Source organism: Alexandromys fortis, unplaced genomic scaffold, assembly GCF_014885135.2.
Source record: "Alexandromys fortis isolate MF-2015 unplaced genomic scaffold, M_Fortis_MF-2015_v1.1 scaffold_251, whole genome shotgun sequence".
Taxonomy (NCBI): Eukaryota; Metazoa; Chordata; class Mammalia; order Rodentia; family Cricetidae; genus Alexandromys; species Alexandromys fortis.
The window spans coordinates 65,469-79,391 of record NW_026068176.1 but is presented as its reverse complement, the minus strand read 5'-3'; the positions used below and the strand labels follow the sequence as shown (position 1 = coordinate 79,391).

Sequence of the window (13,923 nt, the reverse complement as noted above, 5' to 3'; positions counted from 1 at the left end):
CGTCACCAACATCATTTTTGAAGTATTACACTGTATAACCTGAGCACAATCTAAGGACAGGACTGCTTCCTTAAGTCATGCTTAGTTCATAGCTATATGGATTATCATGTATAATTTACTTACTATAGGATTTTATTTTACATATCTGTCAATAAAGCAGCTTTTGTACACAGGATAAATTCAGCTTTTTTATAGGAAATGCTTGATTAATACAAGATAAATCTTTTCCTTATTATATAATAAAGGTAAATGTTCATATTTACACTGATTACGATTTGATACAGCATATCTTCTGAAATTGATAACTTTGGTAAAAACTTTAGAAGTTGTTTTAGCTAAGGTTTCTATTGTTGTGAGAAACATCTTGACCAAAAAACAACTTGGGGAGAAATGGGTTTGTTTCACCTCACAAATTACAGTCCATCATTGAGAGAGGTCAGAGCAGAAAACACAACACAGGAACTTAACAGAAGTAGGCAGAACTTACTGGAAGCCATGGAGGAACACGGTTTACTGACTCCACATTGCTTCCTCAGCCTCCTTTTTCATAACTTTGAAGACCACTCACCTAGTGGCCAACCCACTGTCATTAATCAAGAAAATGTCCCATAGTCTTGCACACAAGGCCAGTTTGGTAAGAGTAGCTTCTCAGCTGAGCTTCCACTCTCCCAAATGATCCTAGTCTATGTCAAACTGGCATAAAAATTAGCCAGCACATTAACCATTGAAAAAAATTGACCATGAAAAACAAAGTAAGATACCCTGGGGGAAAATCCACATAGGATTGGCAAGTTGGCTCACTTGGTAAAGGTGCTTACTAACAAGACTGAGGACCTGAGTAAGATCACCGGGACCTGCAAAGTAGAAACAGAATCAACTCCTGCGAGTTGTCTTCTGACTTCCATATGTGTCCCAAAGCATATGAGAACATGTGTACAGAGACATATATACAAATAACAAATGTAATAATGTTTATTCCACATATAATCACAACCCTTGGCCTCCACAGGCATCCACATGGACATATATACTATATCCAAAAAGGCTAAAAATACATATTTTTCTCTTTTTATAATGTCTTATGTTAATTTATTATTCAAACTTAATTTTTTCACAAAATATTAAGATAACTACAATATCTTTAAAGAAAAAAGAATGTTTGAGAATTCTGAAAGCTGGCTAGTTATATTCATAAAAGTGGCATCGACTCTGTTCTTGTTTTATGCAGCTAACTTTTAAGATTATGTTGTAGCAAGAATTGACAAAATCAGAATAAGCAGCATAGTGACATGCTTGTCAGACAAATTAGTCTCTGTTGTTAACTCAAAGTAGCCTGTGATGTACTTTTTCTACAGAATAGATTGAATTTTTAGCAAACTAGTCTAATTTCTGGTTCCATTTTCATTCTTTGATAGTTATATTATAATGGCTACCCATCACATAATCAAGCAAAAATATGTGTTGGACATGACAATATACACTTATGTATGTATGTATGTATGTATTGTGTGTGTATGTATGTATTGTAACTATGAATTTGAAATCTTTGAATTAGCTTACTGGTGTAATTTGTGAGCAATAAACCTCAGTTTATTGAAAGGTATTTTGATTAAGTCAGTACAGATGCCATTAATGTTTTATCATTTCTTTGAGAATGTAAGTTATTATGAAATGATAATTCAGACATTAAAATGTTTATAGGATCTCAGGATTATCAATAGATAGATGGTTAGATAAGGTATAGAATATAGCTAAAGATATAGTAAACTTATGATAGATCCTTATATTTATAGTCTGATAAATTCTTCCCCTCTGTTTTCTATGAAAAAATGTACAAAAAATTATTTGCATTTTAAGATGTTTTAATGAACAAAATTAAATAAAATATACTGTTTCTCTTCTTGCCACTGGGGAGATGGTTTAGTTGGTAAAATATTTGCCACATGAGCCTGAAGTCCTTTGAGATACCCAGCATTCATATGAAAGGCTTGCCATTACAGCCTGTGTCTAATTTCAGCCCAGGGGAGCAGAGACAGGTAGCTCCTTGCGGCTTTCTGGCAGCCCGCTAGTTGAATTGATGAGTCCTAAAGTCAGTGAAAGACTCTGTCTCAAAAAGATAGATGGAGAGCAACTGATGAAAAATATCCAACTTTCATATCTGTCTTTCACTGAACCTAAAAGTATATTTTCCTTAGCACATAAATACATGTACACATGCATATACCATACACATGGAATTTTCAAATATGTTATTTTTCTTCTTAAATTTATTCTAATTTATTACTAAAAGCTTTAAATATGGAAAAGTTAGAAAATAAGAGAGAAAAGACCCGCCATACTGAAAAGTTAATATTAAATTAAGACCCGAGGAAAATGTGAAAGGTATTCTAAATGAGGTAAACTTCAGCTTTAGTGTGCTGTGTGTGTTTACAGAGCACAAAAATGGACAGTATAGTTGGAGTAGATATGGAAAGAACAATTGAAACACATTAGGTAAATAATAAGAGAGTCAAGTCATGAGGCCTTTGTAGGTCATAGTCAAGCTTACTTTGTAATACTTGTATTTTATTTGGCTTAGTACAAGTGGGGATCTTCTATAGAGGATTCATTCTTCGAGTTTCAAAGGATTACTCTAGGTTCTTTATTGATAAGATTGCTGGGAGTTAAAGGCAAGTACATGGAGACCAACTAGGAAACTTGCATTAATATGTGCAAGAGATGATAGCTTGGATTAGAGTGAAAGTGATGGGTGGCAAGAATGACTTGGAGTCTGATTATATAGTGGTGGCCGAAATCAACGATTCATTTCAATGGTTTATATTTAAGAGTGAAAAAATTTAGAGTCCGTGATTGATGTGGTAGTGTCTTCTATCTATCTGTTGCTTTCGTTGGCTAATTAATAAAGAAAACTGCTTGGCCTGATAGGGCAGAATTTAGATAGGTGGAGTAGACAGAACAGAATGCTGGGAAGAAGGGAAGTGAGGCAGACGCCATGATTCTTCAAACCGAGATGGATGTAGGCTAGAATCTTTCCTGTTGGTGCTACACAAATTATTAGAAATGGGTTAATCAAGATGTGAGAATTAGCCAGTAAGAGGCTGAAGCTAATGGGCCAGGCAGTGTTTAAAAGAATACAATTTGTGTGTTGTTATTTCGGGTGTAAAGCTAACCATGCAGGAGCTGGACAAGACGAAAAGCAGGCCAGCTCGCCTCTTTACTACACGTGATAACATGGTTAATTAGGGTCTTGGCCCAATGCTTCCAATGCTTAGCTGTGAATCTCTGCATCTGCTTCCATGAGTTACTAGATAAAGGTTCTATGATGGCATTTAAGGTAGTCATCAATATGGCTACACCTTTCTCAGTCTAGATACAGGGGGGACAACCTTGGTCCTGTCTCAAGTGATGTGACTGACTTTGTTGACTCCCCAGGACAGGCCTCACCTTCTCTGAGTGGAGGGAAAGTGGGGGGAGTAGGAGGAAGGGAGGGAGAGGGAACTGGTATTGGCTTGTAAAATGAAAAAAAGGCTGTTTTTAAAAATGAAACAAAAGATTAAATAGGGAAATTAAATCAGTAGAATTGTTTAATTTAAAAGAAATAATGTGAAATGCTGTTAATGAAAAAGACCATCAAATGGAGATGGGAGGACTACTGAGATAGTATCTTGTGTATTTAAGAGAATAGATTATGACCCAGGGACAGGGAATTTCTTTTGCATGAATGTGGATAATTCAGTCATTACTAGAAGAGGATATGTAAACTTATGTAATCACACATAAAAGGAATATAAATAAGTTAAAGTTACTTATAGAATAAGTGTTTTCTTACTAAGGCGGGAAACAAGGTGCTCAAGAGTGAGGACTAGGGGACAGGTACTGAAGGGTCAAGGAAAAAAGAGACACTATAGGCAGTTGTTTGGGAATATGGGAGTGTGAATAAACTGAGAAGCTTTAATAAGATCATGTGGCTATAATACAATTTTACTTGCAATTAGATTTTATTAATTTTAAAGGGAGAGTTGTTTTTTCTTCACAAGACACCTAATCTGAAGGAAATTGATTTTGAATTAAAATATTCAGTTTAATGTTCTAGAATTTATTCATTTCCTCATGCACCAAAATTTTTGAGTGTTTTAATAAGATTTACTTATTTTAGTTTATGTGTATGGGTGCTTTACCTGTATGTGTCCTTGGGCACCATATCCATGCAGTGTCCACAGAGATCAGAAGACGGCAGTGGATCATTTGCAACCTGAGTAAGAGTTCTTAGCCTCCATATCAATACTGGGAACCAAATCTGTTTTCACTTCAAGAGCAACTAGTGTTATTATCATCAAAGGCATCCCTTCAGCTCCTGGAGCATTTTTAAAATTAAATTTGTTTTTATTTTTATCTTATGTTATGGGTGTTTTTCCATAGGAATACATATATGCCTATATACCTAATCTGCATTCCTGATGTTCATGGAGGCCAGAAGTGGATAACCTGTAGCTAAAGTTACAGATAGTGGTAAAAACCTCCGTATGGGTGCTGGGAATTGAACTTGGGTGCTCTGGAGGATCATCCAATACTTTTAACAGCTAAGTTATCTCTCCAGCTCCAATGATTTTTAAGCATTTAAAACATACTAGAGCCAGGCGATGGTGGCACATGCCTTTAATCCCAGCACTTGGGAGGCAGAGGCAGGCGGATCTATGTGAGTTCGAGACCAGCCTGGTCTATAGAGCTAGTTCCAGGACAGGCTCCAAAGCCACAGAGAAACCCTGTCTCGAAAAACCAAAAAANAAAAAAAAAGAAGAAGAAGAAGAAGAAGAAGAAAAGAAAACATAAAATATACTAGACATGAATTCAGTGTTGTAGAATATAGTAGTCAGGAAACATTCAGAGTCTGTTTCTGTGGGGCTTTCAGTCTTGACAGTGTGGGATAATAAATAAGTTGTCACAAGAAAGCAGAAATATTCATAGGAAATGAATAGTTCCAAATCTGTACTTTAGTGACTGGCCATAATTAATATAGTGAAAAGTAAGTAAAAAAGGGTTGACAAAGTCAACACAAGATACAATTTTTCCAAATCTATCTAAATTGCAAAGAGTGGTGCTAATGTTATTCTTATCAAAACCTAAAGGTAATTTTTAAGAAAGGAATAAGTATATAAAGAAATATTACCTGGAAACAGCTATGAGGAGTAGTATATTTCTTAAATGTAATTGAGGAAGATGCTATATGGTCACTAATCTGGGTTTCCAAGAGGAGAAAATTAAAATCAATTATATACTTCATCTTATATGAAACATATAGAAATAATTTCAAACAAATATTTTGATGTTCTTTAAATTCTTAGAGGATTTATCTATCAAATTTACAGAATAAATATTTTTGCATCTTACTAAAATTAATATAAAGCAGCTCTGTGATTTAAGTTAAAACACTGTTAATCATTTCCTTTTGATGCTTCTCGGTAACCTTTGGTCTCTTTTTTGCATTTTAGTTAGTTTCCTCCATTAAATATATTCCCTAAAGCCTTATTGTTTTTCAGTGGAATTCACTTGTATTAGCTTATTTTATATATCTATGTTTGCAATGTACATTCCAACTGTAGTTCCCCCTTCCTCCTCTTTCCTCCAGTACCCCCACCTCCCTTATCCCCAAGATCCATTCTCCTTTCATTTCCCTTCAGCAAAGAGCAAGCCTCCTAGGGGTATCCACTGAACATGGCTCTTAAAATACAATAAAACCATGAACAAACTGTCTTATCAAGGCTAGGAGAGGCAACCCAGTAGGATCCCAAGAGCAGGCAAAAGAGTCAGAGACATCCCCACTCCTACTGTTAGAAGTCCCACAAAATCGCGAAGGTACCCAACCACAGAATATATGCAGAAGGCTTAGCTCAGACCCATACATACAGGGTCTGTGTTTGTTGCTTCAGTCTCTGTGAGCCTCTCTGAGTCCTGCTTAGTTGATTCTGTGGGCCAAGTTCTCCTAGTGTTCTCAACCCTCTGGCTCCTACAGTTCTTCTCCTCTGCCACAGTTCCTTGAGATCCAAGGGGGACAAATCTGAGGGATGGATCTGGTGGAGATCTTTAATTTGGGCTCTCTTTCCACATAACATTTGGCTGTGGGTCTCAGAAACTGCTCTCATCATAAAGCTTCTTTCTTTATCCTACAGTATAATTAAAATTTCAGTGGTGCACATCATTTAGGTGACATAGAACTTGTCTTATTATCCTTCATCAAACCAAATTTGTATTCTGCTTCCTACAGTTGCATGAATGTTTTTTTAAAGGGATTCATTAAATATGATAATCTGTAACTAACTCCATAAGAAACTCAGTCAAGAAGGCATGCATTCAAGAGAAATATTTTGATTCTTTGTAAATAATTCAACATCCAATTAATTGGTGGAACATGATCCGTCTAGATATGTGTTTCGTATTTTGTGTTGTTTGAATTTTTACAATTATGATTTGATATTTACCGCTTTTAGAAAATTATTTTTCTAACATTTTATTTGTTCATTGAAAATATCATACATTTATAAAATATATTTTTATCAGGTCCATCCACCATACCCTTCCTCCAACTTCCCCTCTGCACCCTGCCTCTCTCCCATTTTCATTTCCTTCATTTTCTTTTTGTTTCTAATGACTATCCTTTAGTCTAATTAGTACTACCCATTTGCACATGGGTGTGGATCATCTACTGGTGCATGCTCAATATAATGTTGACCACCTCCTTCATGTCAAGGAAAACAACGGTCATGCAACCAGCAGCCATCAACTGCCAATAGCTCCTTAGCTCAGGATGGAGATTTAGTAATCCCTCCTCATTTAGTATTTTTATTTTTTGAGAATCCTATACATGCTTACAATGTTATTTTAATCACATTCACCACTCATTTCTAGATTCACTCCCTGCCCCTGCAACCCCAAAACGTTGTATCTTCTTTTATATTATAATGCTGTCCATATATTGATGGGTGTGGGGCCAGTGAATGGAACATAGTAGTTGAGTTACCAGGGGCCACTCCCTAAAAGAAAATTGAATCCCCTCCCCTAGGAGAACCAACTGTCAGCGGCTCCGCAGAAGCAGATGCTGTTGAGCCCCTCCCTCTTCATGCTGTCATGCTGAGGAACTTGATCTTGTGCTGGTCTCATGCAGACAAGCACGAGTGCTGTGAGTTCATGTGTGCTATGTCACATCTGCAAGACAGCGGCTCGTAGCACTCCTTTCTACCTCTGGCTGTTATATTTTTCCTACTGCTTCTTCAGAGATGGTCCACAAAGCCCTAATTGTGAGGGCAGGTTTGTATTGATATTCCATCTCTGGCTGAGCACTCACAACTGTTTATTCTCAGCATTATGAACAATTATGAGTCTCTCTTATCCACTACCCTCTGCCACAAGAAGCTTCTCTGAGCAAGGATTAGAACAGCACACGTCTATGGATATAAACTGCCTTCTACATATTTATGTTTGTAACTCCTTTATCTATCATCTACCATGTTTTCTTTCTTTCACACACACTACTTTCTTCACTCCGCTTATCCCATCAGTAAATGTATGTAGTGGCCTAAATTAATGCAGACAGATTGTAAACAATATATACACAGCTTTAATGGGGAAATTAGACTCACTGAACCACGGTTCCAGCGGAGGACAGGAAGCAAGAAGGGGCGCATGGGAGCCCGTGCGCCCAATTTGTAAGTAAACCTTTGCCCGAGGCAAGCCTGCCCCCTAAGGGGGTTGGCTTAACCCTACAAATGTATGTTATGACTCGTTATATGAAGTGATATGTAATGACAAGCAGTTGCTACTGTTTGTTTTAGCTTTTTTATGCCAATGAAACAATAAATACTACTATAAATAGATAGTTGAGAATGCAAGTCATGTTTAGTAGATGTTATTGGTCAAGTATATATCCAATCTGTAATGCAAATAGTTAACTCTTTTCTCTTCTGGTAGCATCAGAAACCCATTTAGCAAGGTTTCCCATTATCTACGTTAATTTGCAATTGATTGGCCTGATTTCTACCTTTTTGACTCCCCAGAGAACAATTGCTCTACTGTTTTCTCACAACTTAGAGGAATTCAGTATTCTTTCCTAAGATGTGAGAGGTTGCTCAGTGAAATTAATATGATTCTTGTTTGAAGAATGATCTTAAATTGTATTTTAGAGTAGATCATAACTTAGTTAAAAGAGAGATGAATGTATAGATCAGTAATAAGATATTTTATAGAGTGTATGGTGTTTGGGGTTGAGTGCCAATAACAAACACATTAATGTTCATGTATGTACTTAATCCAAAGACTTGCAGTACTGATAATCAAGTAAAATTGGAATGAATGGATGAGAGGCCAAATATTTAGATTGCTAAGCATCTATTTAGTGATAGCTGCTGTTCACTTGTTTTGTCTTCTACCAAGTTTCCTACTGAGCTTTTAATGGCATTACACTATATTATGCTAATATGTTATCACATTCATACACTGAAAAAATTAAAACCATTTTAACAAAATAGATGAATGTCTGAGCAACACCTAGTATATATTTTATATTAGTTTTCTGAATTGGTTATTACTGACCAATGAAATCTTTTTGTAATAATTTAGGATTTTTGCACAATTTTCCTTATATATTAAGTGACAACTCAAAATACCTGATGTTTTATTCTACTTAAAATTTCTCTTTCACTCTATGACTATCTATTTGACTCAGCTCATTTTTAGTTATTTTATGTATTCTATTTATGGATTGCTTTATATATTTTATTTTTTCTATCTGGTTTATGAGTTCTTCTGATTATATTCTTTTGAGTGAAAATTACATGAATTATAGTATTGAATATATGTAACAAAATTATAGTTATTATTTAAACATGTTAAAAATATGTAAAATTGAAAATCTTTACTCAATATTACATATAAAATATATTTCCCATATTTTTACTATTTCCCATATTTTTACTTAGAAACATATTTTTCTTTACAATTTTCCTATGAATATTTTCTTTCCTTATATATAGGGTTTATTGTCTTATAAATTATTCACAATTGCTTTGTTCTGTTTGGCATGTATGCTACAGTTCTAGGAAAAAGTAAGCAGATATCAAAATCATCTTTAGATATTTCTTACCTGAAGCATATAAAAGTAGCAATATATTATTAGCTCTCTTTTTTGATAGCAAGAAGTCTTTATCTACAGATTTCATTGAATGAAAGTATGCATATTTACATTTTTTATTAATTTTTCAATTTCCTGCCTAGAATTTTTTTCTTCCAAATAAACATTCATGAGTCATTTCTTTAGTATAGTCTTTAAGTACCTTAAAAGTGAGTTATTTTTTTCCTGTAGCAGAGAAATTTAATGTAATTAATTATTAGAGACAAGAATCAAATTAATAGTAATCTTAGTGGCTTTCATTAAAGCAACTTTATTTTAAGCTTTCAGTGATTGGATTTTAAGTTTTGTTGTTTTTTTTAAGAATGTTTGTGCTACTGTTTTGTGTCTACAGATGTAGGAAAAAACAACAATAACAACAACAACAACAAAAAAAGGAAGCCCTGAATGTTTTTAGCCACTGGGAGAGCAAAAAGTGTTGAAGTGCGGGAGGAGATTTCCCGTGGTAATGCAAGTTATGCAGAAATCTGCTGTAAACGAAACAAGGCAATTGTATCAGCAAAACTGCCTGTGGGCAGAACTTTAGTTTGCTTTGTGTTAGTAAGGACTGAAGAAACACTGGGAAGCTAAAAATCAGTGTCTTCTCCATTCCTGCCTGCCCCCCCACCCCGTTGTGTGTTTGTGTGTGAGTGTGTGTGAGAGAGGGTTATGGGGGGGGGTAGATAGAAAAGCCATGAAGCCAGGCAGCATTTGCAAGGGAAAAAGGGAGAATTGGCAGGTTGGGGAGGGAGAAAGGGCAATACTATCATACCAGAGAAAGTTCAGTGCTAAAGGAGACTGGAAGTAATAGATCGCCCTGCCTAAGCTATGAAAAACTCACATAACTCGAAAGTACGGACCACCTTAAATTGTATGACGACAGGTTGCCATGGAAATGGTTTTACGCTGTGTGTGTGTGGGGGGGGAGCCAGGGAGGAAGGGAAGTCTGTGGAGTGGGTGTGTGGGACTAGAGGGGCATGTTGGGCAAGCCAGTTCAGCACCTAGTAGCTCTTGGACAGCAGCAGTTAGCAGCCCTGCCAGCTGTTTGCAGGAGCTTGCTTTCTATGCTCTTTTCCTGAAACTCAGACTTTCTTTTTTTCCTTCTTCCCTTATTCCTCGGTGTCTTTTGCATCATTTTTTTATTTCTTTTAGTTTTTCTCTTTACACCCCCCCCCCCGCCCTGTTTTCTTTTCCGGGCTTCCCAGCAGGCTTCTTCAGAAACCTGACTCTAGCACCCCTCCCTCCCTCCTGGCTGCTCCTTGACTGCTCACTGTGAAGGGGTCAGCAGGTGGTGAAGTGAGTTTGAAGGGCTGAGAGGGTATGGAGAGGGGCTGGGGAGAGTCATGAACAGAGTGTTTTGTTACTCATTTAAGAGGTTTTTTTTTGTTTTGTTTTCTTGGACTACTGTGGTGAGTTCCTACTTTCCTACTTCTTTCGATAGTATTTGTGCGTCATGTGGAGCATGTATGTGGTGTTAACTATACTTCTGGAGTCCTCTTCTGTCTTCATATAGTCTTTAATCCCTGAGTACTGACAGGCATATACAGAAGAGGAATTAGAGATCTTAAATGATTTGGTAGCTGCTTCTTGGTCTTCTGGATTTATTATGAGTGCCGTATTAGTTAAACAGCAATCAGCACAGAGAGCATGATATTTTGTCTCATTATGTAGCTTTGACTTCCATCCAGGAAGCTCTTTGCACTTTAGAGACTTCTCACTAGTGCTATAGTCACGAGTTCCATTCATAGCAAACAGGAGTTTTATCTGATCAGTTCATCTCTGCAAATTTTACAGCAATTTCCAGAGGCAACAACTCTAATGGGTAATATCAGAAGCAAAAGTATCCCAAAGTAGCTATTGAATTTTTATAGTGACCACCCTCTACCAGGTAATAAAAGAAGAGGAAGAGGGAAAAAGATGCTATCTTGTCACCTCCTTATAGTTTTCACTGTAAAGGATTCTGTGCTAAACCTGAAAGAAAGCATAGGTGATTTACTCAGTAGAGTGCACACTTTCAACATTTTAAAGCAACAGATAGCAACTAAAGCACAATTTAAAAAAAAAAAAAGAAGCAGAAGAAACGCATGCATATGTATTAGGCAAGAAAAGGAGTTATAAGGTTTTTGTTTCCTAGAATTAATGGCATAGGTTTAACCTGATGTAAAGGCCTTCCTTTATGAGCACCATGCCTTTAAATCCAAAGGTGTTCCTTTCTTAGGTGAATAGGTGCCTGGCATGTTTCTTAATTCTTATTATACACATTTTGCCTAAGCCTTTCCATTCAAAGGCCTTCTTGCAGCATGATTCCACCTACATAAAGAAATTTTGAGAAGTTTCTTCTCTGTACATTAGTGAGAGGACATTGTTTATTTGTGTAAGTATACCCAGTGATAATACTTTGATTCTTTTAGCAAGAAGTGAACTTAAGCATAATATTTGAAAAGACGTGTTCACAAATGAAGTACAGACAAATACATAAATAATATTAGAATGGAAAATACATTACTGTGTTATTATATGTCTAAATAGAATTAAAACCTTTAAGAATTCCATCATTTTTTTGGCAGAAAAGAAATTGATATTATTCCTTGCCCAGCATGACTCTAACTCTTATTATAAGCCTCTTTAATCTTTGAGAACTATGTCGTTTTTACTAGTTTAAAATGTGCATAAATACCTTCATTCACAATGTAATTAAAGATCTTGCTTAAAAACTAAGCAGTTTAAACTTAACACCGTTCATACAAGCTTCACAGTGATCCTAGTATACATTTGTTAGTAGCTAAAAATTTTGAAAAAGACTATCCATTTCATTAAGAGAATTCAGGACAAATATATTATTGCAACTGTTTTGGGATATGGACCATAATGAAAATAAAATAAGTTTGTGGATTGGCCATATTGAAACTATTTTAGTATTAGTAGTGATGTGTTTCATTTTTCAAAATCAAATTTGTAAATGACTAATGCAATAAAAATGAGCACTGTTGAGAACATCTGTTTGAACCTCTAATCAGACTTGTAACATTAACAGGACATTATGGCATGAGAGACACAGGACTTTTGATGTACCTATCCTTAGGTTTAGGAGATTTATATATTAGATTAATATATACTAATATATTATAGACTTACATATTCAAGATTTAGAAGAAATCTTGATTATATAAAAATTTAATGTAAAAAATATTAAAAGCTTAAAATAAGCCTTGAAATGTCTTTCTTTACCTTACTGTGAGTTCCTCACTCTTAAATATATTTGACTTTTAAAATATTGCACATCTAGGGCTGGAGAGATGGCTCAGCCATTAAAGGCTAGGCTCACAACCAAAAATATTGCACATCTGCATTACACTTCCAGATTTAACAATGCTCAGAAAATATTTGAATATGTTACTTAATGGCCCTTTAAAAAGGCTTGTAGTTTTTAATTAAAAATCTTTATCATTTGCTATATTTAACCAGAAAAAAAGGATTTAGGGTTACTTTTTTATTAGTTTTTAATTCAATAAGCTAATAGAAAAAATACCAGAATGAAGGAATGAATTCATTTTTTATTATTTGTGAACAGATAATAAAATATCCATCTGTGTAAAAAATGGTAAACACTTTGTGATTATGACTTTTATAGACATCTGTATAGACTGTCAACAGGGTATTATTTGATAACAGAGATCCTTAAAATATAATGCATCTATAGTTAAACTACATACACAAAATCATTTCTGTTTCATTTGTAAGCAAAACCTGCTTTGAAATTAGTAAAGCAAAGAGATAATGAATTTAATTTAAAGTAAAAAATAGTTCTTTCGTTATCTTAATTCTGTGTGTGTATGTGCGTGTGTTTTTTGGACTCTATCATAACTTATTATAACAGCCACAATAACCACAGAAAATCAGTCTTTTTTGTGCTTTCCCAACTAAGATTCCTTATTTAAATTTTATTTATTTTTATGTGTATGAGTGTTCTGCTTGCCTGTGTTTTTGTGCATCACATTCATGCCTGGTGCCCACAGAATCTAGAAGTGTGTCAGATCTCCTGGGACTGAAATTACAGATAGTTATGAGGCACCATATGGATGCTGGGAATGGAACTGGTCCTCTGGAAGAGCACCCACTGCTCTTAACTGATAAACCATTGCTCCACACCGGATCTTATTTTAAGGAGGGATCTAATTATAATCTGAAGTAGCCTTTGAAAAGACTTACATTATGATTTGTTGGAATTGTAAGCATTACTTTGATATTATATAGGTCATATAGTAGTTATCCAGAAAATAAAATATGGATAATTACATTGGATTTAGTTCAGCTGGGCTACTAGAGAAACCTTTGGTGTGTTGAAAGTCACTTCAAATAACAACGACTTTTACAAGGCAAATTAGGTTTATGTTTATTTTTGTTGATTTCCTGCACATTAGTATTATAGAGACTACTTCTTTAATTTATTTGCCTCTATAATCAAACAACTAAAGAAGTACCATAGTTCTCTGCTATGACAGGGATCACTTTTACCATATTTAAAACAACTCAATTGTTTTGATATGTATTACTTATACTAATTTCAATATCCTTGTTTGCAGTGTTAAAGATAAAGACAAAGTCAAGTCTGATGGTTAAGATAATTGGATGAGCTCTTCTTTTTCTTATATAGTTGTTACACTGTTTTCTCATAATTGTTGACATCCATGGCAATTATTATATCAAAAGAATATGTTTTGAGAAATCATGTATTTGGCATTGCAAATAATTTTGGAGGGGAAAAT

At 35.1% G+C, this 13,923-nt stretch overlaps 1 protein-coding gene across 2 annotated transcripts in view; it reads left to right on the top strand.

Annotated features, from left to right (window-relative positions):
• The window catches only part of Tent5d (terminal nucleotidyltransferase 5D), a 45,023-nt gene that overhangs the window by 19,551 nt on the left and 11,549 nt on the right, over positions 1–13,923 (top strand). The window lies entirely within an intron of this gene.